The sequence below is a fragment of the Conger conger genome, chromosome 15 (assembly GCF_963514075.1).
Source record: "Conger conger chromosome 15, fConCon1.1, whole genome shotgun sequence".
NCBI lineage: Eukaryota > Metazoa > Chordata > Actinopteri > Anguilliformes > Congridae > Conger > Conger conger.
Window position 1 is genome coordinate 31,094,120 of NC_083774.1, and position 27,474 is coordinate 31,121,593.

Consider the following 27,474-nt stretch of genomic DNA (forward strand, 5'->3'; position numbering starts at 1 on the left):
TGCCTCTGGCCTTTTTAATGCCTAACCTGTATACGCCCATTGAGGTCTTTTTAAAGAAGTATGGCTTGGAGGGGGTGGGTCGGGAGGTATTGACAAACCACCAAAATATTTTGTCTTTTGTGCAAAACGGGGACCCAGTGTGTCCAGTGCGAGGGATGGCACTTGGTCAAGCCACAGATGTTTGGGAGGCAGTGACCCACACCGATCTGTTGAACCGACACAAAGACCTTGTGTGGTGGACAGCCCACGGAGTCCTGCCTGTTCTCGCGGTAATGCACGCTCGCCGGCTCGGACCGACGGCACGATGCCCGAGAGACAACTGCCCCCAGGATGAGACTGTACGCCACCTGCTCCTGGATTGCAGGTTTGCAAAGAACTTTTGGAGTGAGGCCCTCCCCTTGATCCAGCAGGCTCTGGGTCATAGTGGGGTTGACCCGGAATGGGTCCTGTTCGGTGGTGGAAGGAGACAGCTGGGTGCCACGAGATGGAGGGTGGCGTGGCTGACACTAAACTGTGCACGGGAGGCACTCTGGGTTGCCAGGGTGCTGGTGACCCTGGAGAAACAGTGGCCGTCTCCAAAAGCCATTTGACACATGACGCGTGGTTTCGTGAGAGTCTACATATGGCGGACCTGTCGGCGATGGGGGAGAGAGGGGGCCTGCGCCGTTTGGGGTGCCACAGCTTGGCGGACAAATGGCATGGACTAGAGACAAAGAACGGACTGGTACCTTGTTTTGGTGGAGGAGGGAGAGTGGAGTCTGTTTGATAGGGGTGCACCCCCGTTTTGCACAAATCTGTGGGAAGGTGGATGGATGGGAAGAAACGGCTTTTATGAATTTTATTTGTGCGTCTTGTTTTATGTGCACCATTTTAATTAGGGCTGGTCCCGGGGGTTGGGGGAAATTATTTATTGGTCTTTCTATGGTTTTTATTATGCATGCACAGTCTGAAATAAGAAAAAGAAACAAACATGTGTGATTGCAATTACTGTATTTATTAGATACATGATGTGATTTTAGACAAAAATATTCTATTTGTTATATCTATTACCAGTTTACGACCCCTGGGGCTCTGCATCCTGGATCACAGGCACCCCTACTCCTGGGACCCCCCCCCAGCCATACAGGTCACTCCGCCAGTACATCTACACTTCACGTCTGCACACTGCAAGAAATCAAAAACACAACAAAAGCACAGGAACAAATGCACAGACCCGACAACACGACCCATAGCACAGCCACTACAGTTTGGAAGAACATCAATCACCCATGCCTTCTGAACACACAAAGAGACCTGGCGTGGCTGGCTGTGCTGAAAGCTCTCCCCACAAGGGTGTTCATGTTCAGGAGGAGCTTGGCCCTGGTGGAGACATGCCCATACCAACGCTGCAATGTTAAGGAAACCGTAGATCACCTCCTGTGGCACTGCAGAAAGGCCAAATCCATCTGGCAATCTGTTTTCACATTCCTGGACACATACACGGACACACAGTCACTGACCCTCCGGGATATCCTCCTCGGCCCCCACAACGGGATCACATCTGCGGAGGAGGAGATTGCCTGGAGGGTGATCAACATCACCAAACAAACACACGTTATGGGACACACGCAACATCATGCTCTTTCATGAACAGGAACTCCACAGTGTCATCATCACCCGCCAAATCACTAATCACATCAAGGACTACTACCACCTGGACTGCCACAAAGCCGGAAAAAACACCACGAACACAAAATGGAAAATTGACAACAGCACACAGATATGCATATGACACAGACAGCCTGGACAATGCATCTACAAACAGTCACTCACAAGACACTCCATGCCACCTGAACCAGCCCGAACTCTTCCTGTGGGTATTGTATGAAATGTCTACTGTTTAAATGTATTGTGATATTGTCGGCCATCATGTTTAAATGTAACTGTTTGTTACTGTCTGACGTCTGTAATGTAAATATGTGTTATGTAAGTAAACGTAAGTAAATGTAAATATGAACGTAAATGTAATGTAAAAGTGAACGTAAGTAAAACTCAATAAAAGAACGTTTATCCGAGGCGTGATTATCAGGCCGGTGATGTATAACAATATACAACAATATACAATAATTCGTAAATTAGCAAACAAACTGGTTATAATGTAATGTCAACGCCAAAGGGTATATTACAATTATCGCAAGCATGTGCCTGAAACGAAAAGCAAAGGGAAATTGCGATTCTATATTAACGATGAAACAAGCTAGCTAGCTGGTTAGCTAGGTACACATCTCCAGCCTGCTGTTTAGAGCGAATTGCTTGATCTGACAGATCAGCGGCCGTTCGCTCTTGAGTTGTGGCGAATTGACATTCAAATGTAGTGTAGCCATTAAACACGTTTTCTCCTCCAACGTTGCATACCAAGGTACAGGTTCGACCAGCTGCGGTAGTTCCGAAATTATCATCGCAGATTTGGCAAGCAAAACCGGGTTGAATGACCAACAAGGGAAACTCTCAAACTGCATCCATTGTTATTGTAACTAGTTAGCTAGCTTTGACATTGCTACCGAACTCATGGAAAATACGATGTCGATTTATTTGATGGAATATCAATGGTATTTTTAAGCGGCACATTTCAAATAGATCTTGTAGCCTCCTGTGGTTTATTTTTGGCTTTAGTTTGTATTTCTGTCATCTAGTTTAGGACACTGTAGTCGATTATTCGAAAAATGTACATGCTCCATTTGTTCGTATTTATTATTATTTTTCTGCAGTATTGTCACTGGCATGTGTGGTTCAAAAATATGCTTGGGGAAAAGTGGGGCTCAACAGTGAAGTAGCCAAACTTGTTCTTGGAGGGGATCCGCAAGCAGTAATTGAAAATGACCAACCGTACGCAGAGGTGAGATATTTCGGTGGCTAAAGGTGGGCTGGGGAAAATATATTTAATCACACAAAATATGTATTTTTGTTATGATAGGCTCAGTATGACATTTTATAGATCATGACAAATGCCATAAATGTATGCGCTACAGTTCATATTGAAAATGTAAAAACAATTTTAATTATATTGTTCAAATATGTGCAAGTGAGTTTATGTTGAACCCGAGCTCCTCTGCAATTTTGGAAGGATGTGTGTTTGGTTCTGATACACATCACGGGTTATTCTTTTTATAGAAAACTTTGAGACCTCAGTATAATATTTCATGAGTCAATGCCCCCTGCCTGTTCTCTTATAAGGTTAAGGAATTGATACAGCATTAATTATCCTTCCATAACCTAAGAATAAAAATACAAACTTAAGGATTAAAGGCTGGGTTATGGGCCTACACCATTGGGCAACCGTGGCTGGTTGCAAAGACATTCAGTTTATACTATGAGCTACTGTCATTGTATAACTGTTGACTCTGTTTATGAAGGTTTTGAGATTTCATTAGAATGACAGAATATAGAACTGCCTTCATTTTATTTCCCCAAGCACGGTTGGCTGTATTTTTCAGCATTAGGATGTGGTCTGTCAGCCAGTTTGTTTAATAAAGGAACATATGGTGTAGCCATTCACAGCCTGTTAAATTTGGATATGATCTAATTTTGCTGTTCATCCAGTAATTAAACACTGGTCTTTCTCAGCTGTGGATGGGTGCTCACCCCAAAGGAGATGCTCTCATCAAAGACAATAGGATGTCACAGCGGACACTGGGCCAGTGGATCGCAGATTGTCCAGGATGCTTGGGGTCAAAGGTCAAAGACACCTTCCAAGGACAGCTGCCCTTCCTGTTCAAGGTCCTATCAGTAAACAACTTTCAATCCAGGCTCATCCTAACAGGGTAAACTGGGAAACCAAGAAATGGCATAACTAATGACTGATAACAGACTGCAAGATGTCATCATTTGCAATCTTGCTTGCTCATGGTATGTTGCTGATGGTTGTCCTCAGGAGTTGGCAGCCAGGCTACACGCTCAGTTTTTCTGGGGGTTTCCAGCAGGCTGGGAGGAGGGTGTGGTGGTAGCAGGGATGGTGGTCACATCATGGAGGTCCTAACCAGCAAACACAGGCAAAGGCACGTTAACATTAGAGGAATTTCATTAAGCATCAGGTAGAAATACCCTTTCATCGGCCCATTTGTTAAGGTACCTAATGCACAACCCCCGAGTGTATTGGATACCTCATATGAAAGATGCAACATCTTCACCTGAGGTAGGCGCTTACACAAAAGGAATTAATTGAAAATAAAGTTGTAAAAGATAGCTTTATTGACATCGATCAAAAGACATCTTTGCCTAAGCATTAACTAAGCTAGCTTAAACAGACTGCTGGAGGTGAGGAAGAACGAGGCCAGGTGGATGATCTCACCCCTGTGTTGGTATCAGAGAAGGGATTGAATTCCTCAACATGGTCTATGCCTGTGCTGGTTACTTGGGTCACTGCAGGATCCTGTAACACACATTACGCACAATATTACATGCATTGAATAGGAACTACTTATTCTACAAATGAGGCAATCTGCTATTTTCATTTGTTAAAATCACAGGATATTTTAAACAAGATGTGGTGGCTAAAGTTCACACCACAAGGGTATGACCATATGAAGGAAAGCACTTCCTTCTTGAGATGGCCTTATCGCATTTGATCATTATATTCCTTGGATGACACACCCGTAACCATTCATGCCTTCTGGACCCACAGCAGACTTTGGCAACCGATTATATATTTAATCTGTACATCCAAAACCTGGAGGTATCTGTGGACAGACAGGGGTTGACTACTGTATAAGCAAAAAAAAAAAAAAAACCCAGAACGATTAAAGTGCAAAAGCTCAGTCTGTAGACTAGGACCGGGAAAGGGAACACTTGGTCAGTGTGTTCAGAGTCAATAAAGTCAAACGCAGTACTGCACGTAAGAGAGAGATAACGTTTCCACCCAATTGCACAATCATATTTGTGGCTAAGCTAATGTTGTTACATATTTAGCCACAGTTTTGAAATGTCTTTGCAAAAAGACTTACTTCGGGAAGGATGTTTCATCAGTGACACTACTCCACTATGGATAGCCAGTATGAGAGTCGTGCAATCCATGTCAGCCTGTTTTTTGCAACACCTTTATATCCAGGATACAGGCACCTAGAGGGGGACAGTCCCTCACTTGTGTATTTCACAGCTACAGCGAAGAACACACTAAAGCTCACTGTGAGCATTAGGCAACAACGGCCTGCAGCCAGCGATGGGGGCTTCAGAACTACATCAGTGCAGTCCTTGAAGGTGTGGATTAACATAGGTCAGTCAAGGATTTCCCAACAGATTTTGCCTCCTTAGTACTGGGGCCCTGAGTCATTGTTTTTGATGCATGCACACCCTGCTAGTAACATAATCTGAAAGATTAATTCAATTAAACCAAGGCCCCGACTTCTGCACAAATAGTGTAAGATTTTCAGTAAAACATTAAAGGCCGACACACATATTTTTTGTGTTTTTGAGATCTTTAATATCATCCACAAGCTTTCGGTTTGTGTTCCATACAGATTAAATTTGTCGAAGTATGCATATTTTAGGATGAAACTGCTATTTTTCCAAGCTGTTTGTAAAACAATTTCCCACGTGACATGAAGTTTCACTACTGTCCATGTTAACACAGAGAACTGACCACAGCAGGCAGAGGGGGAGGGGTTGGGGACAAAAAACCTACATCACTGCTCTTTGTAAACATTTGGAGGGTGTTTTAGATATTAAAATCAGGAAGATAAACGCTGATGTGTGAGGGCCTTTAAAGAGAAAGTTCTGTATTAACTCAATATCCCCGTGCAATAGTGGCAGAGTACATTTTCCCCTTTCATTGACTTTGGAAGTGGATTATATGGGGAGCAAAGCAATGCAATTTCTGCTACTTTCAGAACAACGTCGTATACCTGCGGTCTACATGACAAACATATGCCATGGAAGTCAGAAGAATGTGCAATGTGCTACAGACAGTGAAGTGACTCCTACAATCAAAACAAGCGTGTGACTGGATGCCTTGGCTAGGGCCTGTGAGTTTCTCAATGAGCCAAAAAATCTGCTCTGCTGTGCAGATAGGAAGGGCCATGGGATGACACCATCAGCAGACCAACATAGCCTCCATCATACATGCACCAAATGTTTATTTTAAATAAGTTTATTTTAAACTGCATACATTAAAAATATTAGAGACCAACATTGCCATCTTTACATTTTAAAAATATTAGCTTTCTATATTTATTTATGGCTTGAAGATAAATGTTGGGACTGTACCGTATTTTCTCTCAAAGTCTACCAGTCCCACAGTCGACACTGACTCAGAAGAATAGCCAACTACTGCAGGCACGACTAATTTGCAGCAGCATGAGAAAATTAGCACAGCCAATTGGAAGAGGGCCCGAGAGTCATGAAGTCAGGTGCTCCAGCATAACACGAAAATGAGATTAGCCAAGTGGAAAAGTCATCTTAATCTTTGCATAGCACACTCATGTATAGGATTCATGTGCAGAGATATGCATGAAGACACAGCCTTGGGTGTGTGTGTGGGGGGTGGTACTTTCTTAATTAAAACTTGAAAAAAAATACCTAGTAGTTGAAGCTACAGTCGTGATGATCTGGAGTCAGATCTGGACAAAAACCCAATGTTAACGGCACTGGACGCAATTCAAAATGAACGATAGTGTTGTACAATCGTTGGCCTATTTTGTTAATAGCGACTGCTATCGTGCCCTTTCTTCTCAATAGAACACTTACACGGGAAAGAAAATGATCCCAGTTCAACTGCTAAGTTCTTATAGCAGACATCACAAAGCAAATGATTGCTATGGTTCGGGGTATTCAGTTAGAAAACGAGCTAGGCGGTTTACGCGATAGTCACTGCTTCATTGATCAATACAAACGAACAAGCAATACGTTTGGATCCCTGCCGTGTGAACTAAGCGTGAGAACGTGAGCCAGCTACACTAGGTACAACAGGTTAGCAATGTGCATTTCATGTGATACTAGTTAGATGATAACCAACCAATAGTTATAAAATGCATTTTCATACAAATACTAGCAACAGCTTTGGTGGAAACTTGAAAAATTGATCTGTGTTTCAATTCCTAGCATGCAATTTACAAAACCAGTTTTGCGCCTGAAAGACAGAAGTCTCACTCAATCCTCCTATTAAACCGAATATGACTAGCTAGCGAACTCTCAATCATACCACGTAGCTATAGCAATATCATCTGGGCCCAACCCAGCAACTAACAGGTTTGTGGCGTTTTCCGAACAACGTTTAGGTTTTAGGAACCCTTTATCAACTTTTTATTTTAAATGAGAAGATCTCACCTGGAAAGGATTGACCTCCACCGGGTCAACAAAGGGATTGTTGACAAATGCAGACATTTTGAACGAGCTGTCTTCCCTCCCGAAGATAAACAATAATTTCGAACTTTACCTTGGGTGCGTTTCTGTCTCTCCCTTTCGACTAACTTCCTTAAAACGCTCCAAGTGCGCAGGCGTCCTGCGTATGACGAGTCACGCTGACGAATATGCAAAATTACCTTCGCTTCCAGCAGCCTCTTGTTCAAAGCTTGTAAATGTGGAGGAACAATTATGCAGTTTTCACAGCTTTGCCTTTTGTTGGCGCAACTTATCCTTGCTCGTATATGTTTTTTGTTAATATCCATCACCACAATTTACCCTTCAATTTCTTTTACTGGTAGTCCAATTTTGACACACCTGTCAAATTGATATATTGTATTACTAATCTGCCACAGTATAGCATTAATAGTATTTTACCATTCCCACTTATTACAGATGTACTATTTCATTTACCTGTTTTTTAGTGTTTTTTTGCCTGGTTAATGTGTTTGGATTTGGGGTATTGTGGTTATTGTGTGAAATGTAACCAGTTGCAACATGTTCATACTTAATCGAGGGAGTGGAAACACGAGTCGTTATATAGCCATTGAATAATTAATAATATTTTTAGTGAAATGCTTTCAGTGATCGCAGTCTATGGTTGATTTCGGCAAACACACCTGAAAAGCGCTTTTTATGAGTGACGCCATTAAGACCGTAATCCCGAAGCTAAAGGAAATGACCTTTTCTTTTCAAAAGTGGAATTGGGAAAGCCCCTGTGGTTCCACCCACAGACGGAACCCTCACATCTGCTGTTTCTTGCCTGGAACACTTGGGGGCGACGGTGAATATTTAGCATTACCCAAAATGCCCTTTGTGTTCAACTTTCTAAAAACATATGAAAATGTTTCATTATCCTAAAATGTATTATGAAAAAGAACGCCTGAGGACATAACAAAAATGGGGGCCGGAGTCCAGCTGTAGGCAGAGGAAGACAAAACGCCTGAGGTTGATGGCCTGTCCCAGGGGGACCGAACATGGAAGGGGAGCCGATGGTTCAGCTGCCCCTGCCACTACTGAACCTCCCTTCCGGTGGGGGGTACCAAGCGTTGGTCCGGTACACTGCAGACAGGTCCGGATCCAAAGGGCGCCACCGTTTTCTGGGGGGAGGTCCACGGATCCCCCTTTCTGCCTGCTCCGCACGCCTCGTCCTCTGGAGGGGTTCCGCTGCAGGGCCTGAAAAACTAGACTCAGAGAGACCAACCCTTTCGGGCGTTTTCTCTGGACAGGTCTTGTACTCGCTTCTGGCTTCCGGCAGGAAAGCGTTCTGCAGCAGTGGGTGGTCTGAGAACTGCGAATCCGCACCAGCTACGGTCAAGCCATGTACTGGAAATGAAACTCGCAATCCGTCAGATTGGGAGGAAAAACCAGGTGGAAAAATAAGAGGTGCGAAAGACCCAAGAAAAGGAGAGGAAAAAGAGAGCGAAAAGGAACACAAAGCTCTAAGAAGCTTCTCGGAAACAGCCAAAAACCCACTGTCTACCACTAGCAAGCCAGGGGTAAGCAACAAGTTAATTTGTGCTGAAGAGAAACCTGAGCGAAATGTATTGGGCAGGGTATTGGGTTAAGTTTTCAACCAGCAATAATCACGCCTCGGATAAACCTCATAAGCTACAATACTGCCGCTGCGCAAAGATAAAGTTGACCAAATTCGACCTGAAGGACCCAACCAAAAACATCGACTTTTCCAAAACGGGAAGTTTTGGCGACATATTTCCATTTTACCGAATTGCTAAGTCTTGCCAAAAATTCATACATTTCCATTTAAGCTGTGACCCGGATTTGGTAACCATACGTTCTTTTTCATGAAACGTTTTAGGATAATGAAACATTTTTATATGTTTTTACAAAGTTGAACACAAAGGGCATTTTGGGTAATGCTAAATGTTCACCGTCGCCCCCAAGTGTTCCAGGCAAGAAACAGCAGATGTGAGGGTTCCGTCTGTGGGTGGAACCACAGGGGCTTTCCCAATTCCACTTTTGAAAAGAAAAGGCCATTTCCAAACAATTCAGAGATATCTTTTGCCAAAACTGACACCCGATCATCGAAAAGGGATAAATGCAACCCGCCTTTCTTGGAAAAAGCACGTGCGACATCACGCGACATCTCCAAACCAACAATCGTTTCAACAGCAAACAAATACACACAACGCTCTTTCTTTTGAACAAAAACACCAGTCCCGGATGAGACTGTCAAAAATTGCCAAGCCCGCTAATATTTCAAGCAGTCTCGGCGGGGTATTGGTAGTTTTATTGGTTTTTTTAAATTTCTTTACATTTTTAAATTCTTTTCCTTTTTTTAAAACACACTCAATAACACAAACAAAAATTTTTTAAACACACACTTAAACCATAAAGAACAGAGACATCAGGATAAATGAATAACAAATTTTCAAAAGAGTGATTCAAAAAATGTTCACAAAAACACAGAATATCCAAAAAAATCACTATGTAATTCAAAGAAAACAAAAGTGAGTTAAAAGACAAAGCAATGAGGAAAAAAAGAAAGTCCATTTCGCTCAGGTTTGCTGTCCCGAGAGGCTTCTGTGTCCCTTGGGGGGGGGGGGGGGGGGGGGGGGGGGGGGGTGGACTAGATGATGAATTCTTTCCAATGGTCCACCCCCCACTTCTCTCTCGCTAGGTTCTTATTAGTGTGCATGTCCACCAAAATGCCGTCCTGGAGGAGGTTTTGAATCCTCCTCCGGAGAGTGACCAGGTCTACAGATGTTTTCTGGTAGACCTTGATGTTCCTCGTCTCCCACAGGACCTGCTTCACGGTGTTGATGATCCCCCACTGACGCTGGAGCACGGTGGACTTGCATCCCCCCGGCGGACCGTAGAGGACGCCCTCAGCCATCAGGGAGGATCTTGGCAGGAACCTGCTTAGGGAGACAGAGGAACAAACAAGGCCCCAGACCCGCCTGGCCACGGAGCACTCCCAGAACAGGTGGTGGATGTGTTCTGAGTCAGTGCATCCGTGGGGGCAGCGCTCGGTCAGGGCTAAGTGCCGGCGATACATAAATGTTCTGGTGGGGAGACACCTATGGGCTGTCATCCAGGCAATGTCTTTTTGTTTGTTTGTGAGACACTTATGTGTCACATTTGCCCAGATGACTTGCGGGTCCAGGTCTGGCCCCCCCCTCGGGAGCGTTACAATTTGGCCAGATCTTAAATGAGCCATAATCATTTTATAGCTCCACGAGGTTAGGCCAGCCCTGGGCAGATCCGTCCTGTAGGCAAAGTCCTTCAGGGCTCGGTAGACGTAGGGGGGGTCCAGCACACCCAAGCCCATTGCTCTGAGGAAGGGGGTGGCATAGTACCTGGCAAAGGTACCAGAGGCCTTACCCACCTTCCCTGCATTCTGGACAAGGGTGGCCAGACCCTGCACCATAATGATGTTGACAATGTCTGGGACCCCCCGCCCCCCATTCCGCTCCTCTTTGAGGAGGGTGACGCGTTTAAGTTTTTCCATGGTGCTCCCCCAGACAAAGCGGAAAGCCATCCGGGTGATTAGCTTCCCGGTGGCTTTGTCTGGGGGAAACACCCTCCCCACATAGAGCAGAATGGGTAGGACAATTGCCTTCAGGACAAGGATCTTACCCGCCATGGTCAAGGGCCGTGCACTCCAGCTCCTGATTTTATTTTGGACGTGGCGGAGGGCTCCCTCCCAGCTGGTTCTCCCTCCTCCGTCAGCCTGGAAGGTCACCCCCAGGAGCTTGATGGTATTCCTACGCACAGGGAAGGAAACGGTCAGCTCCTCACTCCAATGTGGAGACAGAAACAGTTCACTCTTGTCCCTGTTGACCAGGGCGCCAGTGGCCACACAGAAGTCGTCCAACACCTTGGTGGCACAAGCGATAGAACGACTGTCTGTGGCGACGATGGCAATGTCGTCCATGTACGCCATCACCTTTAGCCGTTCCCCCCCCGCTCCAGGGAGTGGATAGCCCACCACTCCTGGATTGGCCCTGATGGCCTGGAGGAACGGTTCCAGGTAGATGACGTACAGGAGAGATGCTAGAGGGCACCCCTGCCTGACGCCAGACCTGACATCGAACGGGGCAGAGGGCTGTCGATTGACAACCACTCTGCCCGTTATGTCTGTCAGACAGATCTTTGTCCAGCGCAGGAGGGGGCCAGGAATGTTAATTTTCTCCAGCACTCTCTCCAAGCACACGTGACTCACCCGGTCAAATGCCTTCTCTTGATCGAGACTGAGAAGGCACAAGGGGGACCTCCGCTCCCCGGAGTGGATGATTAGATCCCTCGCGAGGAGCAGGTTGTCATTTATGGACCTCCCCTGCACGCTGCAGGTCTGGTCCGGTCCGATCACCGATGTTATCAGGCCTTGGAACCTCCCCATCAGCGCCTTCGCCATGATCTTATAATCGACTGAGAGGAGGTTGATCGGCCGCCAGTTGCGGAGGTCCTTCAGGTCCCCCTTCTTTGGGACAAGAGCTACTGAGCTCTGTCTCAGTGAGGCGCCTAACCGCCCCTCCCTGTACGCAGCCCTGAACACTTCCGCCACATCCCCCTTCAGGAGATCCCAGTGAGCCTGGTAAAACTCAGCTGGGATTCCGTCAGGGCCCGGAGCTTTGTGTGTATTCAGGGAGTGCACGGCCCTGGTGAGCTCCTCAGTGCTCAACTCCGCCTCCATCTGCTCATCTCCCAGGCGTCTGTCCAGGCAGCCCAGGAAGGTGTCCATGAGAGCCCCGTCTGAGGGCCTCTCGCTGTAAAGGCCCTCGTAGAACTCCCTGGCCACCTCCCGGACCTCCGCCTCTTCAGACACCACCACACCTCTGCTGTTATAGAGAGACAAGATGTTATTCGTCTTGGTCCGTGCCCTGCGGAAGAAAAACCGTGTGCATTTCTCATCCTCCTCGAGGCCCTGGAGTTTGGAGCGGAAGGTCTGTTTCTTCCGCTCTTCCCGGTAGAGGGTGGTGAGGCTCTGCCGAGCTTGTGCGATTTCGCTGCTAACATCCAGGCCTCGGGACTGGAGGAGGCTTAGTCTTTGGAGGGCAGCATTGTGGCGTTCAAAAACTGCCCTCCTTTCCCTCGCCTTCCTCCGCCCGACTGCCCGGAAGTAACCCCGCACTCGCTCCTTCACCATCTCCCACCACTCCACCGGGGAGTCAAAGAGATGTTTCAGACTCACCCACTCCTGGTATCTTCTCGAGAAGGAGAGACGCACCTGGGGGTCTTGGAGATGGCTGATGTTCATTCGCCAGAGCCCCTTACCCACGGTTATCGATTTCTCCCAGACCAGGGACACGGTTACCATGTGGTGGTCCGAGAAGTGCACCGCCTTGATGGAATAGCTGTGCACCCTCAGGCCTGGGGAGAGCAGAAACATGTCAATTCTGGATGAGGAGGAGCCAGAGGAACTCACAAACGTATGCTGGGGAGGAGAGGCGCCCCCGGCGTCGCAGAGGGAGAAATCCTCGATGAGGGACCGCAGCAGGGTGCCGGAGCGGTCCGGCCTTGGTTTGCTGCGGTCCTCATCTCTTAAAGCACAGTTGAAGTCTCCCCCTACGACGACGGGCATTGTAGTGTGTAATATGGAGCGTAATTTTGTGAAAAGGGAGACTCTCTCGGCCACACTGGTGGGGCCGTACACGTTGACGACCCTGAGTGGGGAACCCCCGACATCGAAATCAGTGACGAGGATTCGCCCACTCTCCACAATATTGTGTGCTGTTGTTTTAACAAAGGGATTCTTCGTCAACGTGCCGACCCCATCAGCTCTGGCGATGTTAGAGCCAGACCAGAGAGAGTCTCCCATTCTCCATTCCCCCCCCAGAACGCCATCCAACTCCCGGAACGGGATACCACATTCCTGGAGCAGGACGACGTCCGAGGGGATTTGTGAAAGAATGGAGAAAACTGTTGAGCGTTTGTCTGGATGTTTAATGCTGCGAGTGTTGAGTGTTGTTAACATAATTGTGTTTTCCATAAAGTTTATTTTTGGTGTGTGTCTGGTGTACCGGAGTTATTGCTGGAAATTTTCTGGCACATTTGGTCAATTGTAGAAAAGATTGTGTCTGGGTTATTTTGGCGCCTACTCACCCCCTGACCATGTGCTCCCATGGGTCTCCCCTCCCGACTGCCTGGGAGGTTCCGTCCTGGAGAGGTGGGGGCAGATGTTCTTACCCCAGGCTTCCCCCCAGCCCCTGGAGGGCCCTGAGAGGCGGATGTTGTTTGGGTCCCGTTTACAGAGTCTGGACCAGGGACTGGCTGGTCCTTAGTGGTTCTGGGATGAAGGGTGCTAAAGGTATGGTGACCGGTCTGTCTCGGCTTTGATGGTGGTGGGGTTGGTTTGTTTGGGCGTGGTAGGGGATTTGGCCTAGCGGAAGTTTGTGGGGTTTCTTTTTGGTTTGTCACAACGGCTCTTTTGGCTAGTTTGGTTTGGCGTGTTATTGCTGGATTTGCAGGCTGGGTGGGAAAATTGTGCTGAGCTGTAGTTTTTGGTGATCTCATTCTTTTGCCCTTTTTGGATTTCGCCTTCTGCCAGGGTGTGATGGTGTCATCAGTGTCTGTGGTTGAGGAGTCTGACTGCTCCACCGTGATGAGGATGTCGGAGTCAGGCTCCTCCTTTACTGTGGTGATTGGGGATAGGGTAATCAGGGGAACTGTGCTGTTTGGGATTTCCGAAATAGTGCTGCAGGGGAGGTCTTGTGCCGTGCTCGGTGCCTGTGTTGGTATCTTGTCAGGCTGAATGGGGGGGACGTGAATGTATTTTCAATTATTATAGGTATAAGAGGGGTAGGGAGCGGGGTAGGGAGCGGGGGGGCAGTCAATGACGGTGGTAGGGGCGCGGTGCTCCGGGCCCTGTTCGCGTACGAGAGGGGGCAATCACGGAAGAGATGCCCCCTCACCCCGCAGAGGTTACAGGGCCTCGGGTCACGGCACGCCCTGGTCTCATGCTCGCCGCCACACGACTTGCACTTGACCACTGTGCAGGCTGCGGCCAAGTGACCTAACTCGCCGCAGTTCCTGCACAGCTTGGGCATGCCGTGATAAAACACCACGCCCCGGTGTCTCCCCAGCGTGATGGTGCTGGGGATATGACATACCCCCCCGACTACAGAGGGGTCAGATTTTAGCTGGACCAGCCATTTTCTGGCCCCGGTCCAGACTCCGTCCTCATCCAGGACCCTCCGAGATCCTGATTTAACACTGCCATACCTGCCCAACCACGTACTCACATCGTGGTCCTGTACAGCTTCATTATAAAACTGTACAGTGACCACTTTGTTTTCCGTGTCGGACAGGGGCTCTACCTCAAAGTTGCTGAGGGGGGCCTTGTCCTTCCCCTCTCTAAAGAGGTTCCAGAACCTCTCCAGGACATTAGCGTTTTTAAAGCTAATTTCAAAGATATCAGCGTTTCCTGGAACCTTCACCAGGCAGTTCAGGTCGCCTGGCACGAAGCCCATGGCTCGCTGAAGCACTGCCCGGCTAAACTCCAGGCGGGTCATACCTGTCACTCTCCTCTGGCTGTTGGCTGTTGGGGCAGCAGCATTGGTTCCCCCCCTAGTGGACGCTGGCTCGGTGGCGCCCTCCACAGCTGCGCCATTCGCCCCGTGCTCCACCAGGGGGCCTACCCTGTCGCTGCTGCCCCCCTCTCCGCTGTTCAGGAGGGTTAGCCGGACGGCATTGTGGCGCCGCACACCTGGCTGAGCCGCCGTCGCCATTCCTGCTGGGGGCCGGAGTCCAGCTGTGGGCAGAGAACAGAGAATCGCCTGAGGTTGATGGCCTGTCCCAGGGGGACCGAACATGCAAGGGGGGCCGATGGTTCAGCTCCCCTGCCGCTAGTGAACCTCCCTTCCGGTGGGGGGGCGCCAAGCGTTGGTCCGGTACGCAGCAAGCAGGTCCGGATCCAAAGGGCGCCGCCGTCTTCTGGGGGGAGGTCCACGGATCCCCCTTTCTGCCTGCTCCGCACGCCTCGTCCTCCGGAGGGGTTCCGCTGGATCTGCTGCAGGGCCTGAAAAACCAGAGGCAGAGAGAGCAACCGGCGAAGGCCCAGCAAGGCTGGTACAGGCCCGGAGAGCAGCCCTTCCGGGCGTTCTCTCCGGGCAGCTCTTGTACTCGCCTCTGGCTTCCGGCAGAAAAGCGTTCTGCAGCAGTGGAGCTCGTCCTCCGGATGGCGGGAGTCTTCTGGCAGGGTGGCCTCCAGGCGAGTCTCTGCCTCCGCTGGCTGGCTCTCGAGGATCCTCGTCGCCGCCTCAGTCCAGGGAAAGGTGGTGGAGTCCCGGGCTTCTTGGCTCCCTCTGGTGGCAGGCTCTGGCAACGGCAGCTCCCTCCGCAGTTCCTGGATCAGCTCCCTCGCTCCTTCTCTCCAGCCACCTGGTTGGTTCCTCCCAACAGGCCCTGGGGTACCTGGAGGTCAGAGAGGGCCGCGGTCAAGCCACTGGTACTCTCTCCTCGCTCCAGGTACAGCTGTTCCGGGGGTGGTCCGTGAACTGCGAGTCCGCACCAGCCGCGGTCAAGCCACGTACTGGGAACGGAACTCGCAGTCCGTCAGGTTAGGAGGAAAAACCAGGTGGAAAAAAGAGGGGGGCGAAGGAGCCAAGAAAGGGAGGAAAAAGGGAGAGAGAGAAGGGACACAAGCTCTGAGAAGCCTCTCAAGAAACAGCCAAAAACCCCTTGTCTACCACTAGCAAGCCAGTGGTAGGCAACAGGTTAATTCGTGCTGAAGAGAAACCCGAGCGAAATGCAGTCTCGGCGGGGTATTGGGTTAAGTTTTCAACCAGCAATAATCACGCCTCGGATAAACCTCATAGGCTACGATACTGCCACTGCGCAAAGATAAAGTTGACCAAATTCGACCTGAAGGACCCAGCCAAAAACATCGACTTTTCCAAAACGGGAAGTTTTGGCGACATATTTCCATTTTACCGAATTGCTAAGTCTTGCCAAAAATTCATACATTTCCATTTAAGCTGTGACCCGGATTTGGTAACCATACGTTCTTTTTCATAATACGTTTTAGGATAATGAAACATTTTTATATGTTTTTACAAAGTTGAACACAAAGGGCATTTTGGGTAATGCTAAATGTTCACCGTCGCCCCCCAAGTGTTCCAGGCAAGAAACAGCAGATGTGAGGGTTCCGTCTGTGGGTGGAACCACAGGGGCTTTCCCAATTCCACTTTTGAAAAGAAAAGGCCATTTCCAAACAATTCAGAGATATCTTTTGCCAAAACTGACACCCGATCATCGAAAAGGGATAAATGCAACCCGCCTTTCTTGGAAAAAGCACGTGCGACATCACGCGACATCTCCAAACCAACAATCGTTTCAACAGCAAACAAATACACACAACGCTCTTTCTTTTGAACAAAAACACCAGTCCCGGATGAGACTGTCAAAAATTGCCAAGCCCGCTAATATTTCAAGCAGTCTCGGCGGGGTATTGGGTTAAGTTTTCAACCAGCAATAATCACGCCTCGGATAAACCTCATAGGCTACGATACTGCCACTGCGCAAAGATAAAGTTGACCAAATTCGACCTGAAGGACCCAGCCAAAAACATCGACTTTTCCAAAACGGGAAGTTTTGGCGACATATTTCCATTTTACCGAATTGCTAAGTCTTGCCAAAAATGCATACATTTCCATTTAAGCTGTGACCCGGATTTGGTAACCATACGTTCTTTTTCATAATACGTTTTAGGATAATGAAACATTTTTATATGTTTTTACAAAGTTGAACACAAAGGGCATTTTGGGTAATGCTAAATGTTCACCGTCGCCCCCAAGTGTTCCAGGCAAGAAACAGCAGATGTGAGGGTTCCGTCTGTGGGTGGAACCACAGGGGCTTTCCCAATTCCACTTTTGAAAAGAAAAGGCCATTTCCAAACAATTCAGAGATATCTTTTGCCAAAACTGACACCCGATCATCGAAAAGGGATAAATGCAACCCGCCTTTCTTGGAAAAAGCACGTGCCACATCACGCGACATCTCCAAACCAACAATCGTTTCAACAGCAAACAAATACACACAACGCTCTTTCTTTTGAACAAAAACACCAGTCCCGGATGAGACTGTCAAAAATTGCCAAGCCCGCTAATATTTCAAGCAGTCTCGGCGGGGTATTGGGTTAAGTTTTCAACCAGCAATAATCACGCCTCGGATACACCTCATAGGCTACGATACTGCCACTGCGCAAAGATAAAGTTGACCAAATTCGACCTGAAGGACCCAGCCAAAAACATCGACTTTTCCAAAACGGGAAGTTTTGGCGACATATTTCCATTTTACCGAATTGCTAAGTCTTGCCAAAAATTCATACATTTCCATTTAAGCTGTGACCCGGATTTGGTAACCATACGTTCTTTTTCATAATACGTTTTAGGATAATGAAACATTTTTATATGTTTTTACAAAGTTGAACACAAAGGGCATTTTGGGTAATGCTAAATGTTCACCGTCGCCCCCAAGTGTTCCAGGCAAGAAACAGCAGATGTGAGGGTTCCGTCTGTGGGTGGAACCACAGGGGCTTTCCCAATTCCACTTTTGAAAAGAAAAGGCCATTTCCAAACAATTCAGAGATATCTTTTGCCAAAACTGACACCCGATCATCGAAAAGGGATAAATGCAACCCGCCTTTCTTGGAAAAAGCACGTGCCACATCACGCGACATCTCCAAACCAACAATCGTTTCAACAGCAAACAAATACACACAACGCTCTTTCTTTTGAACAAAAACACCAGTCCCGGATGAGACTGTCAAAAATTGCCAAGCCCGCTAATATTTCAAGCAGTCTCGGCGGGGTATTGGGTTAAGTTTTCAACCAGCAATAATCACGCCTCGGATAAACCTCATAGGCTACGATACTGCCACTGCGCAAAGATAAAGTTGACCAAATTCGACCTGAAGGACCCAGCCAAAAACATCGACTTTTCCAAAACGGGAAGTTTTGGCGACATATTTCCATTTTACCGAATTGCTAAGTCTTGCCAAAAATTCATACATTTCCATTTAAGCTGTGACCCGGATTTGGTAACCATACGTTCTTTTTCATAATACGTTTTAGGATAATGAAACATTTTTATATGTTTTTACAAAGTTGAACACAAAGGGCATTTTGGGTAATGCTAAATGTTCACCGTCGCCCCCAAGTGTTCCAGGCAAGAAACAGCAGATGTGAGGGTTCCGTCTGTGGGTGGAACCACAGGGGCTTTCCCAATTCCACTTTTGAAAAGAAAAGGCCATTTCCAAACAATTCAGAGATATCTTTTGCCAAAACTGACACCCGATCATCGAAAAGGGATAAATGCAACCCGCCTTTCTTGGAAAAAGCACGTGCGACATCACGCGACATCTCCAAACCAACAATCGTTTCAACAGCAAACAAATACACACAACGCTCTTTCTTTTGAACAAAAACACCAGTCCCGGATGAGACTGTCAAAAATTGCCAAGCCCGCTAATATTTCAAGCAGTCTCGGCGGGGTATTGGGTTAAGTTTTCAACCAGCAATAATCACGCCTCGGATAAACCTCATAGGCTACGATACTGCCACTGCGCAAAGATAAAGTTGACCAAATTCGACCTGAAGGACCCAGCCAAAAACATCGACTTTTCCAAAACGGGAAGTTTTGGCGACATATTTCCATTTTACCGAATTGCTAAGTCTTGCCAAAAATTCATACATTTCCATTTAAGCTGTGACCCGGATTTGGTAACCATACGTTCTTTTTCATAATACGTTTTAGGATAATGAAACATTTTTATATGTTTTTACAAAGTTGAACACAAAGGGCATTTTGGGTAATGCTAAATGTTCACCGTCGCCCCCAAGTGTTCCAGGCAAGAAACAGCAGATGTGAGGGTTCCGTCTGTGGGTGGAACCACAGGGGCTTTCCCAATTCCACTTTTGAAAAGAAAAGGCCATTTCCAAACAATTCAGAGATATCTTTTGCCAAAACTGACACCCGATCATCGAAAAGGGATAAATGCAACCCGCCTTTCTTGGAAAAAGCACGTGCGACATCACGCGACATCTCCAAACCAACAATCGTTTCAACAGCAAACAAATACACACAACGCTCTTTCTTTTGAACAAAAACACCAGTCCCGGATGAGACTGTCAAAAATTGCCAAGCCCGCTAATATTTCAAGCAGTCTCGGCGGGGTATTGGGTTAAGTTTTCAACCAGCAATAATCACGCCTCGGATAAACCTCATAGGCTACGATACTGCCACTGCGCAAAGATAAAGTTGACCAAATTCGACCTGAAGGACCCAGCCAAAAACATCGACTTTTCCAAAACGGGAAGTTTTGGCGACATATTTCCATTTTACCGAATTGCTAAGTCTTGCCAAAAATTCATACATTTCCATTTAAGCTGTGACCCGGATTTGGTAACCATACGTTCTTTTTCATAATACGTTTTAGGATAATGAAACATTTTTATATGTTTTTACAAAGTTGAACACAAAGGGCATTTTGGGTAATGCTAAATGTTCACCGTCGCCCCCCAAGTGTTCCAGGCAAGAAACAGCAGATGTGAGGGTTCCGTCTGTGGGTGGAACCACAGGGGCTTTCCCAATTCCACTTTTGAAAAGAAAAGGCCATTTCCAAACAATTCAGAGATATCTTTTGCCAAAACTGACACCCGATCATCGAAAAGGGATAAATGCAACCCGCCTTTCTTGGAAAAAGCACGTGCGACATCACGCGACATCTCCAAACCAACAATCGTTTCAACAGCAAACAAATACACACAACGCTCTTTCTTTTGAACAAAAACACCAGTCCCGGATGAGACTGTCAAAAATTGCCAAGCCCGCTAATATTTCAAGCAGTCTCGGCGGGGTATTGGGTTAAGTTTTCAACCAGCAATAATCACGCCTCGGATAAACCTCATAGGCTACGATACTGCCACTGCGCAAAGATAAAGTTGACCAAATTCGACCTGAAGGACCCAGCCAAAAACATCGACTTTTCCAAAACGGGAAGTTTTGGCGACATATTTCCATTTTACCGAATTGCTAAGTCTTGCCAAAAATGCATACATTTCCATTTAAGCTGTGACCCGGATTTGGTAACCATACGTTCTTTTTCATAATACGTTTTAGGATAATGAAACATTTTTATATGTTTTTACAAAGTTGAACACAAAGGGCATTTTGGGTAATGCTAAATGTTCACCGTCGCCCCCAAGTGTTCCAGGCAAGAAACAGCAGATGTGAGGGTTCCGTCTGTGGGTGGAACCACAGGGGCTTTCCCAATTCCACTTTTGAAAAGAAAAGGCCATTTCCAAACAATTCAGAGATATCTTTTGCCAAAACTGACACCCGATCATCGAAAAGGGATAAATGCAACCCGCCTTTCTTGGAAAAAGCACGTGCCACATCACGCGACATCTCCAAACCAACAATCGTTTCAACAGCAAACAAATACACACAACGCTCTTTCTTTTGAACAAAAACACCAGTCCCGGATGAGACTGTCAAAAATTGCCAAGCCCGCTAATATTTCAAGCAGTCTCGGCAGGGTATTGGGTTAAGTTTTCAACCAGCAATAATCACGCCTCGGATAAACCTCATAGGCTACGATACTGCCACTGCGCAAAGATAAAGTTGACCAAATTCGACCTGAAGGACCCAGCCAAAAACATCGACTTTTCCAAAACGGGAAGTTTTGGCGACATATTTCCATTTTACCGAATTGCTAAGTCTTGCCAAAAATTCATACATTTCCATTTAAGCTGTGACCCGGATTTGGTAACCATACGTTCTTTTTCATAATACGTTTTAGGATAATGAAACATTTTTATATGTTTTTACAAAGTTGAACACAAAGGGCATTTTGGGTAATGCTAAATGTTCACCGTCGCCCCCAAGTGTTCCAGGCAAGAAACAGCAGATGTGAGGGTTCCGTCTGTGGGTGGAACCACAGGGGCTTTCCCAATTCCACTTTTGAAAAGAAAAGGCCATTTCCAAACAATTCAGAGATATCTTTTGCCAAAACTGACACCCGATCATCGAAAAGGGATAAATGCAACCCGCCTTTCTTGGAAAAAGCACGTGCGACATCTCCAAACCAACAATCGTTTCAACAGCAAACAAATACACACAACGCTCTTTCTTTTGAACAAAAACACCAGTCCCGGATGAGACTGTCAAAAATTGCCAAGCCCGCTAATATTTCAAGCAGTCTCGGCGGGGTATTGGGTTAAGTTTTCAACCAGCAATAATCACGCCTCGGATAAACCTCATAGGCTACGATACTGCCACTGCGCAAAGATAAAGTTGACCAAATTCGACCTGAAGGACCCAGCCAAAAACATCGACTTTTCCAAAACGGGAAGTTTTGGCGACATATTTCCATTTTACCGAATTGCTAAGTCTTGCCAAAAATTCATACATTTCCATTTAAGCTGTGACCCGGATTTGGTAACCATACGTTCTTTTTCATAATACGTTTTAGGATAATGAAACATTTTTATATGTTTTTACAAAGTTGAACACAAAGGGCATTTTGGGTAATGCTAAATGTTCACCGTCGCCCCCAAGTGTTCCAGGCAAGAAACAGCAGATGTGAGGGTTCCGTCTGTGGGTGGAACCACAGGGGCTTTCCCAATTCCACTTTTGAAAAGAAAAGGCCATTTCCAAACAATTCAGAGATATCTTTTGCCAAAACTGACACCCGATCATCGAAAAGGGATAAATGCAACCCGCCTTTCTTGGAAAAAGCACGTGCGACATCACGCGACATCTCCAAACCAACAATCGTTTCAACAGCAAACAAATACACACAACGCTCTTTCTTTTGAACAAAAACACCAGTCCCGGATGAGACTGTCAAAAATTGCCAAGCCCGCTAATATTTCAAGCAGTCTCGGCGGGGTATTGGGTTAAGTTTTCAACCAGCAATAATCACGCCTCGGATAAACCTCATAGGCTACGATACTGCCACTGCGCAAAGATAAAGTTGACCAAATTCGACCTGAAGGACCCAGCCAAAAACATCGACTTTTCCAAAACGGGAAGTTTTGGCGACATATTTCCATTTTACCGAATTGCTAAGTCTTGCCAAAAATTCATACATTTCCATTTAAGCTGTGACCCGGATTTGGTAACCATACGTTCTTTTTCATAATACGTTTTAGGATAATGAAACATTTTTATATGTTTTTACAAAGTTGAACACAAAGGGCATTTTGGGTAATGCTAAATGTTCACCGTCGCCCCCAAGTGTTCCAGGCAAGAAACAGCAGATGTGAGGGTTCCGTCTGTGGGTGGAACCACAGGGGCTTTCCCAATTCCACTTTTGAAAAGAAAAGGCCATTTCCAAACAATTCAGAGATATCTTTTGCCAAAACTGACACCCGATCATCGAAAAGGGATAAATGCAACCCGCCTTTCTTGGAAAAAGCACGTGCGACATCACGCGACATCTCCAAACCAACAATCGTTTCAACAGCAAACAAATACACACAACGCTCTTTCTTTTGAACAAAAACACCAGTCCCGGATGAGACTGTCAAAAATTGCCAAGCCCGCTAATATTTCAAGCAGTCTCGGCGGGGTATTGGGTTAAGTTTTCAACCAGCAATAATCACGCCTCGGATAAACCTCATAGGCTACGATACTGCCACTGCGCAAAGATAAAGTTGACCAAATTCGACCTGAAGGACCCAGCCAAAAACATCGACTTTTCCAAAACGGGAAGTTTTGGCGACATATTTCCATTTTACCGAATTGCTAAGTCTTGCCAAAAATGCATACATTTCCATTTAAGCTGTGACCCGGATTTGGTAACCATACGTTCTTTTTCATAATACGTTTTAGGATAATGAAACATTTTTATATGTTTTTACAAAGTTGAACACAAAGGGCATTTTGGGTAATGCTAAATGTTCACCGTCGCCCCCCAAGTGTTCCAGGCAAGAAACAGCAGATGTGAGGGTTCCGTCTGTGGGTGGAACCACAGGGGCTTTCCCAATTCCACTTTTGAAAAGAAAAGGCCATTTCCAAACAATTCAGAGATATCTTTTGCCAAAACTGACACCCGATCATCGAAAAGGGATAAATGCAACCCGCCTTTCTTGGAAAAAGCACGTGCGACATCACGCGACATCTCCAAACCAACAATCGTTTCAACAGCAAACAAATACACACAACGCTCTTTCTTTTGAACAAAAACACCAGTCCCGGATGAGACTGTCAAAAATTGCCAAGCCCGCTAATATTTCAAGCAGTCTCGGCGGGGTATTGGGTTAAGTTTTCAACCAGCAATAATCACGCCTCGGATAAACCTCATAGGCTACGATACTGCCACTGCGCAAAGATAAAGTTGACCAAATTCGACCTGAAGGACCCAGCCAAAAACATCGACTTTTCCAAAACGGGAAGTTTTGGCGACATATTTCCATTTTACCGAATTGCTAAGTCTTGCCAAAAATTCATACATTTCCATTTAAGCTGTGACCCGGATTTGGTAACCATACGTTCTTTTTCATAATACGTTTTAGGATAATGAAACATTTTTATATGTTTTTACAAAGTTGAACACAAAGGGCATTTTGGGTAATGCTAAATGTTCACCGTCGCCCCCAAGTGTTCCAGGCAAGAAACAGCAGATGTGAGGGTTCCGTCTGTGGGTGGAACCACAGGGGCTTTCCCAATTCCACTTTTGAAAAGAAAAGGCCATTTCCAAACAATTCAGAGATATCTTTTGCCAAAACTGACACCCGATCATCGAAAAGGGATAAATGCAACCCGCCTTTCTTGGAAAAAGCACGTGCGACATCACGCGACATCTCCAAACCAACAATCGTTTCAACAGCAAACAAATACACACAACGCTCTTTCTTTTGAACAAAAACACCAGTCCCGGATGAGACTGTCAAAAATTGCCAAGCCCGCTAATATTTCAAGCAGTCTCGGCGGGGTATTGGGTTAAGTTTTCAACCAGCAATAATCACGCCTCGGATAAACCTCATAGGCTACGATACTGCCACTGCGCAAAGATAAAGTTGACCAAATTCGACCTGAAGGACCCAGCCAAAAACATCGACTTTTCCAAAACGGGAAGTTTTGGCGACATATTTCCATTTTACCGAATTGCTAAGTCTTGCCAAAAATTCATACATTTCCATTTAAGCTGTGACCCGGATTTGGTAACCATACGTTCTTTTTCATAATACGTTTTAGGATAATGAAACATTTTTATATGTTTTTACAAAGTTGAACACAAAGGGCATTTTGGGTAATGCTAAATGTTCACCGTCGCCCCCCAAGTGTTCCAGGCAAGAAACAGCAGATGTGAGGGTTCCGTCTGTGGGTGGAACCACAGGGGCTTTCCCAATTCCACTTTTGAAAAGAAAAGGCCATTTCCAAACAATTCAGAGATATCTTTTGCCAAAACTGACACCCGATCATCGAAAAGGGATAAATGCAACCCGCCTTTCTTGGAAAAAGCACGTGCCACATCACGCGACATCTCCAAACCAACAATCGTTTCAACAGCAAACAAATACACACAACGCTCTTTCTTTTGAACAAAAACACCAGTCCCGGATGAGACTGTCAAAAATTGCCAAGCCCGCTAATATTTCAAGCAGTCTCGGCGGGGTATTGGGTTAAGTTTTCAACCAGCAATAATCACGCCTCGGATAAACCTCATAGGCTACGATACTGCCACTGCGCAAAGATAAAGTTGACCAAATTCGACCTGAAGGACCCAGCCAAAAACATCGACTTTTCCAAAACGGGAAGTTTTGGCGACATATTTCCATTTTACCGAATTGCTAAGTCTTGCCAAAAATGCATACATTTCCATTTAAGCTGTGACCCGGATTTGGTAACCATACGTTCTTTTTCATAATACGTTTTAGGATAATGAAACATTTTTATATGTTTTTACAAAGTTGAACACAAAGGGCATTTTGGGTAATGCTAAATGTTCACCGTCGCCCCCAAGTGTTCCAGGCAAGAAACAGCAGATGTGAGGGTTCCGTCTGTGGGTGGAACCACAGGGGCTTTCCCAATTCCACTTTTGAAAAGAAAAGGCCATTTCCAAACAATTCAGAGATATCTTTTGCCAAAACTGACACCCGATCATCGAAAAGGGATAAATGCAACCCGCCTTTCTTGGAAAAAGCACGTGCGACATCACGCGACATCTCCAAACCAACAATCGTTTCAACAGCAAACAAATACACACAACGCTCTTTCTTTTGAACAAAAACACCAGTCCCGGATGAGACTGTCAAAAATTGCCAAGCCCGCTAATATTTCAAGCAGTCTCGGCGGGGTATTGGGTTAAGTTTTCAACCAGCAATAATCACGCCTCGGATACACCTCATAGGCTACGATACTGCCACTGCGCAAAGATAAAGTTGACCAAATTCGACCTGAAGGACCCAGCCAAAAACATCGACTTTTCCAAAACGGGAAGTTTTGGCGACATATTTCCATTTTACCGAATTGCTAAGTCTTGCCAAAAATTCATACATTTCCATTTAAGCTGTGACCCGGATTTGGTAACCATACGTTCTTTTTCATAATACGTTTTAGGATAATGAAACATTTTTATATGTTTTTACAAAGTTGAACACAAAGGGCATTTTGGGTAATGCTAAATGTTCACCGTCGCCCCCAAGTGTTCCAGGCAAGAAACAGCAGATGTGAGGGTTCCGTCTGTGGGTGGAACCACAGGGGCTTTCCCAATTCCACTTTTGAAAAGAAAAGGCCATTTCCAAACAATTCAGAGATATCTTTTGCCAAAACTGACACCCGATCATCGAAAAGGGATAAATGCAACCCGCCTTTCTTGGAAAAAGCACGTGCCACATCACGCGACATCTCCAAACCAACAATCGTTTCAACAGCAAACAAATACACACAACGCTCTTTCTTTTGAACAAAAACACCAGTCCCGGATGAGACTGTCAAAAATTGCCAAGCCCGTTAATATTTCAAGCAGTCTCGGCGGGGTATTGGGTTAAGTTTTCAACCAGCAATAATCACGCCTCGGATAAACCTCATAGGCTACGATACTGCCACTGCGCAAAGATAAAGTTGACCAAATTCGACCTGAAGGACCCAGCCAAAAACATCGACTTTTCCAAAACGGGAAGTTTTGGCGACATATTTCCATTTTACCGAATTGCTAAGTCTTGCCAAAAATTCATACATTTCCATTTAAGCTGTGACCCGGATTTGGTAACCATACGTTCTTTTTCATAATACGTTTTAGGATAATGAAACATTTTTATATGTTTTTACAAAGTTGAACACAAAGGGCATTTTGGGTAATGCTAAATGTTCACCGTCGCCCCCAAGTGTTCCAGGCAAGAAACAGCAGATGTGAGGGTTCCGTCTGTGGGTGGAACCACAGGGGCTTTCCCAATTCCACTTTTGAAAAGAAAAGGCCATTTCCAAACAATTCAGAGATATCTTTTGCCAAAACTGACACCCGATCATCGAAAAGGGATAAATGCAACCCGCCTTTCTTGGAAAAAGCACGTGCGACATCACGCGACATCTCCAAACCAACAATCGTTTCAACAGCAAACAAATACACACAACGCTCTTTCTTTTGAACAAAAACACCAGTCCCGGATGAGACTGTCAAAAATTGCCAAGCCCGCTAATATTTCAAGCAGTCTCGGCGGGGTATTGGGTTAAGTTTTCAACCAGCAATAATCACGCCTCGGATAAACCTCATAGGCTACGATACTGCCACTGCGCAAAGATAAAGTTGACCAAATTCGACCTGAAGGACCCAGCCAAAAACATCGACTTTTCCAAAACGGGAAGTTTTGGCGACATATTTCCATTTTACCGAATTGCTAAGTCTTGCCAAAAATGCATACATTTCCATTTAAGCTGTGACCCGGATTTGGTAACCATACGTTCTTTTTCATAATACGTTTTAGGATAATGAAACATTTTTATATGTTTTTACAAAGTTGAACACAAAGGGCATTTTGGGTAATGCTAAATGTTCACCGTCGCCCCCAAGTGTTCCAGGCAAGAAACAGCAGATGTGAGGGTTCCGTCTGTGGGTGGAACCACAGGGGCTTTCCCAATTCCACTTTTGAAAAGAAAAGGCCATTTCCAAACAATTCAGAGATATCTTTTGCC

The 27,474-nt window shown here is 46.0% G+C and overlaps 1 long non-coding RNA gene, 16 other non-coding genes and 2 pseudogenes across 17 annotated transcripts; all 19 read right to left on the reverse strand.

Annotated features, from left to right (window-relative positions):
• Nucleotides 1-973: 973 nt before the first annotated feature.
• Nucleotides 974-7,453, reverse strand: LOC133111587 (uncharacterized). The gene is made up of 3 exons (XR_009705004.1): nt 7,297-7,453; nt 4,328-4,408; nt 974-4,011 (listed from the first exon to the last, which is right to left on the reverse strand). It is a non-coding gene; the product is annotated as an uncharacterized LOC133111587 (long non-coding RNA).
• A 1,357-nt stretch (nt 7,454-8,810) lies between these two features.
• LOC133112642 (U4 spliceosomal RNA) lies at nt 8,811-9,008 on the reverse strand (annotated as a pseudogene).
• Nucleotides 9,009-15,977: 6,969 nt separating this feature from the next.
• Nucleotides 15,978-16,178, reverse strand: LOC133112641 (U4 spliceosomal RNA; annotated as a pseudogene).
• Nucleotides 16,179-16,720: 542 nt separating this feature from the next.
• LOC133112345 (U4 spliceosomal RNA) lies at nt 16,721-16,861 on the reverse strand. The gene has a single exon (XR_009705184.1). It is a non-coding gene; the product is annotated as a U4 spliceosomal RNA (small nuclear RNA).
• A 541-nt stretch (nt 16,862-17,402) lies between these two features.
• Nucleotides 17,403-17,543, reverse strand: LOC133112599 (U4 spliceosomal RNA). Its single transcript, XR_009705427.1, has one exon. It is a non-coding gene; the product is annotated as a U4 spliceosomal RNA (small nuclear RNA).
• A 541-nt stretch (nt 17,544-18,084) lies between these two features.
• LOC133112347 (U4 spliceosomal RNA) lies at nt 18,085-18,225 on the reverse strand. Its single transcript, XR_009705186.1, has one exon. It is a non-coding gene; the product is annotated as a U4 spliceosomal RNA (small nuclear RNA).
• A 541-nt stretch (nt 18,226-18,766) lies between these two features.
• On the reverse strand, nt 18,767-18,907 carry LOC133112348 (U4 spliceosomal RNA). Its single transcript, XR_009705187.1, has one exon. It is a non-coding gene; the product is annotated as a U4 spliceosomal RNA (small nuclear RNA).
• A 541-nt stretch (nt 18,908-19,448) lies between these two features.
• Nucleotides 19,449-19,589, reverse strand: LOC133112349 (U4 spliceosomal RNA). The gene has a single exon (XR_009705188.1). It is a non-coding gene; the product is annotated as a U4 spliceosomal RNA (small nuclear RNA).
• A 542-nt stretch (nt 19,590-20,131) lies between these two features.
• LOC133112350 (U4 spliceosomal RNA) lies at nt 20,132-20,272 on the reverse strand. The gene has a single exon (XR_009705189.1). It is a non-coding gene; the product is annotated as a U4 spliceosomal RNA (small nuclear RNA).
• A 541-nt stretch (nt 20,273-20,813) lies between these two features.
• LOC133112620 (U4 spliceosomal RNA) lies at nt 20,814-20,954 on the reverse strand. Its single transcript, XR_009705448.1, has one exon. It is a non-coding gene; the product is annotated as a U4 spliceosomal RNA (small nuclear RNA).
• A 531-nt stretch (nt 20,955-21,485) lies between these two features.
• Nucleotides 21,486-21,626, reverse strand: LOC133112351 (U4 spliceosomal RNA). Its single transcript, XR_009705190.1, has one exon. It is a non-coding gene; the product is annotated as a U4 spliceosomal RNA (small nuclear RNA).
• A 541-nt stretch (nt 21,627-22,167) lies between these two features.
• LOC133112352 (U4 spliceosomal RNA) lies at nt 22,168-22,308 on the reverse strand. The gene has a single exon (XR_009705191.1). It is a non-coding gene; the product is annotated as a U4 spliceosomal RNA (small nuclear RNA).
• Nucleotides 22,309-22,849: 541 nt separating this feature from the next.
• LOC133112353 (U4 spliceosomal RNA) lies at nt 22,850-22,990 on the reverse strand. Its single transcript, XR_009705192.1, has one exon. It is a non-coding gene; the product is annotated as a U4 spliceosomal RNA (small nuclear RNA).
• Nucleotides 22,991-23,532: 542 nt separating this feature from the next.
• LOC133112354 (U4 spliceosomal RNA) lies at nt 23,533-23,673 on the reverse strand. The gene has a single exon (XR_009705193.1). It is a non-coding gene; the product is annotated as a U4 spliceosomal RNA (small nuclear RNA).
• A 541-nt stretch (nt 23,674-24,214) lies between these two features.
• On the reverse strand, nt 24,215-24,355 carry LOC133112355 (U4 spliceosomal RNA). The gene has a single exon (XR_009705194.1). It is a non-coding gene; the product is annotated as a U4 spliceosomal RNA (small nuclear RNA).
• A 542-nt stretch (nt 24,356-24,897) lies between these two features.
• Nucleotides 24,898-25,038, reverse strand: LOC133112356 (U4 spliceosomal RNA). Its single transcript, XR_009705195.1, has one exon. It is a non-coding gene; the product is annotated as a U4 spliceosomal RNA (small nuclear RNA).
• A 541-nt stretch (nt 25,039-25,579) lies between these two features.
• On the reverse strand, nt 25,580-25,720 carry LOC133112600 (U4 spliceosomal RNA). Its single transcript, XR_009705428.1, has one exon. It is a non-coding gene; the product is annotated as a U4 spliceosomal RNA (small nuclear RNA).
• A 541-nt stretch (nt 25,721-26,261) lies between these two features.
• Nucleotides 26,262-26,402, reverse strand: LOC133112632 (U4 spliceosomal RNA). Its single transcript, XR_009705459.1, has one exon. It is a non-coding gene; the product is annotated as a U4 spliceosomal RNA (small nuclear RNA).
• Nucleotides 26,403-26,943: 541 nt separating this feature from the next.
• Nucleotides 26,944-27,084, reverse strand: LOC133112358 (U4 spliceosomal RNA). The gene has a single exon (XR_009705197.1). It is a non-coding gene; the product is annotated as a U4 spliceosomal RNA (small nuclear RNA).
• Nucleotides 27,085-27,474: the final 390 nt, after the last annotated feature.